This window comes from Zea mays, chromosome 8, assembly GCF_902167145.1.
Source record: "Zea mays cultivar B73 chromosome 8, Zm-B73-REFERENCE-NAM-5.0, whole genome shotgun sequence".
NCBI classification, from domain to species: domain Eukaryota; kingdom Viridiplantae; phylum Streptophyta; class Magnoliopsida; order Poales; family Poaceae; genus Zea; species Zea mays.
This window is the reverse complement of record NC_050103.1, coordinates 147,445,244-147,448,780: the sequence shown is the minus strand read 5'-3', so window position 1 is coordinate 147,448,780 and position 3,537 is coordinate 147,445,244.

Here is a 3,537-nt window from a genome sequence, read left to right as displayed (position 1 = left end):
TCCTACGGGGATGCAAAGCTAAAATGCCACCTAAATAAAAGGTGACAAAGGTCCAAAATCGTTCCCAATGGCTATTTTAGTGGTTGGGCCTACAAATACCTCCAACTGACCCATTCTACACACAAGATATGTGAATCAATTCCTACAAGCTAGAGCAACACTCCATAGACCTCAAAAGCCTCCCAAGTGCCAAATAGAGAGAATCGAGCAAACGATAGCCATTCTATAGCGATTTGTGATAGTGCCTTGTGTGAGTGCATTAGAGGAGGGTGTGTTGTTGCAATCTTGTACTCTTGTGTTTGGAGTTGCAAACTCCCATCACTGTAAAGGCTAGCAAGAGGCTCCGAGATTGTGGAGTGCCTTGTGGAGACTATGGTGTCTCAATCTCAAAGAACTAGAGGGCTCAGGCTTGATCTTTGGAATCAATCGAGAGGGTTGAGAGAGACCCTGTTCTTTAGGACACCTCAACGGAGACGTAGGTTTTTTGGAACCGAACTTCGGTGAATCAAATCGTCATGTGTTTTGTTGTGATTTGTTTTTTTCCTCTCCCTCTATAAGTTCTCTTGCTTTGATCTTGATTCAAAATCACTTGTGTTGCTCCCTAAGTCAATTATGCATTCGAAAGAGCAACACGTGCAAGAACTCCTCTATATACCCCAATTGTAATGACTAATTGGGATCGAAGTTTTTGTTTTAAAGTGATTAAATTTCAAGTTTCGCCTATTCACCCCCTCTAGGAAACCATCACGGAGTCCTAGGGATCATGCAACTAGGTTTTCGTTTAACTCCGAAAGACCTAATGTATAAATAAAATTTTCTAAAATTTAAAACTTTAAATCATAAAGTTTGGGTTGGCCATAAAAGGTTATGCCTGGTGCTTGCCTTCTTCAATAATAGTTAGTGCCAAACTTTGGTTCAGATCTTGAGAGCGCCAGAAGTACCAGCACTAGATTCCACCAGATTATACTTTGAGGGTGGCACCATGTCACACCCGGTTTTAGAAGGCAAACCGAATGCGAACCATGTACGTGCCAGGATCAGTTAATCACGTACACAGCAGTTACATAACATGGACATCATCACACAGTGCTCAAAATAGTATTAAAAGGGAAATAATAGTCGATTACATCATACGTCTGAGACGTCCACATAGTCCTTACAATAAATCAAAGTGCGGAAAAGAAACGTAGATAACCGCGGCCTTCACAGGCAGCCGACTGGGGGTTGCCGCTAACCCACGCCTAGAACTCGTCGTAGTCTTGGAACTCCTGGAAGTCTCCTTCCACAGCTTCATCTTCGCCTGAGCAGTGGTTGCAATGCTGACAACCTGGGGATGGGGGGGGGGTTTGGTGTGTAGAGCAAGGGTGAGTACACATCAACATACTCAGCAAGTATCCTGTTTGGCTGTAGTGGACTAGCTTTATGTGGGGATAAGTCAAGCAGTTGCTTTTAGTTGGTCAAATTATTATTTACTAATAGAAAGCCAGGTTTTAGCATTAACCCAAGTTATTAGCCCGATGTACCCTTTCCAAACGGAAAGAGTACCACTTACCAGCACCAAAGTCATAACCAAAACCATCGATCTCATAGCCACCTGTACCATAATGTCTCTGATCAAGTACCATTAATCACTGGAGCTCCCTTGACCGCTCATAACCGTGAGCACGGCTGATATATCAGTTTTTAAACACTCTGCAGAGGTTGTGCACTTTACCCACAAGCCGTGATTCCCTTTCTGCCCGGAGAGAGCTACTCCCCATTGACCACTACCTAGGTGGCCTAGCAGGACATCACTACGTAGCCTTTACAAAGATTCCCCGGGGCTGTAGCCACCCGTTAGGTTTCCTAAATGCACCGCACTCCTCCCCAAGGGGCAAACCCAAACTTGGCAGAGCGAGCCGCATACACCGAGCCCCATTGACGGCACGACGGCTAAGTGATCTACACCCCGGATCCTCTAATTATTCAGCTAAGGGCATCCCATTCCACCCTCATGGTTGCACTGTTTTCCCGGGCGGTCATCCATAGAACAGGTTCTTACGGAGAGGCACTCGAGAAACCGCTCGAGCCCCCTTGAAGACCACAAGTATAACATCATCATAAGAAAGGGGAAAACAACGTATCATAGATAATCTCATCATGTTCATTGATTAGGGTTAAGCAATAGCATAAAGCTAAACAATAATAGTCCAACCCAAATAGATAAACAAGGACATGGATAACAAAAGCTAGTCAATCCTTAGGCATAAATGTGTAAAGCGGGAGGTGAATTAAATAATGAATAGGACAGAGATAGGTCAAAGGACACTTGCCTCCACCAACCGACTGCTGCTCAGGGGCTTCTCCTGCTAGTTCCTCGGGGTCTTCGACCGGATCGTTCTCTATGCGAGCGCAAACACACATACATCCACATATTTAATACAAAAGAACAGTACACCATACAATAGAATGCAGTAAGTAAACAGACGTTCCACGCGGGCTCGCAGTTACAGTTAAGAGAGAAAGGGAACAAGACAGTAGAGAAACGGTCACGTTACATGATTATAAATTAACCACTCGCTTAATGGAAGGAAATTTAATGTAGACACTATGTTTAGCGTAAAGTAAAGTCATGTTTCATGTCTAATCATTATAAGCAGGTGAAGATAAATAAAAAGGATTGTCGCGCGGCGAGACGCGCGACTTAGCACTCTAAAACGAATTAAGAAGTTAACGACTCGTCGCGCGACCGAGCACGCAACGAGACACTTCGCCTTAGTTATGAGGAGACGTTAAGCGTCGCGCGACGAAGCGCACGACGGCATACGTCGACTAAACTGAGTCCAAAGTGGAACGTCGCGTGAATACGCGCGCGGCGTTACACCTTAAACAACCTGAAATTAAAATGGATCGTCGCACGACGAAGCGCACGGCGCAACACATAGATAGAAACTAAAATTAGACAAATCCGTCGCGCGGCGAAGCGCGCGACGCAGCACGCTAACTAACGGAGTTTGACATTAACTACCAACCAAAAATAATCACAGCGAGCGCGGGTTGCGCACGCGGGAACGCGCTAGCGGCAAACGGGGAGCGCGAGGCCACGCCGAGGGCCAGGACGACGCGCGCCGAGGGTCGAGGCCGCGCCGGGGCAGGGGCCGCGCCGGGCGAGCAGGGGGCGGGGCCACGCCAGAGCCAAGCCGCCGGGGCCGCGCCGGGGGCCGCGCCGGCGAGCAGGGGCGGGCGGGATCGCCGCCGCGGGGCCGGGCAGGGGCGGGGGAGCGCCGCCGCGGGCCGGCAGGGGGCGGGCGAGGGCCGCCGCGAGCCGGGGAGGGGCGGGCGGGCGAGCGCCGCCGCGGGGCCGGGGAGGGGCGGGCGGACGAGCGCCGCCGCGCGCGGGGGGGGGGGGGAGGGGCGGGCGAGCGCCGCCGCGCGGGCCGGGCAGGGGTGGGGGGAAAACGCCGCCGCGGGGCCGGGCAGGGGCGGGGGGCGCCGCCGCGCTCGGGGGGACGGGGGAGCGCCGCCGACGGGGCGGGGACGGGGTCGCCGCCGCGGCAG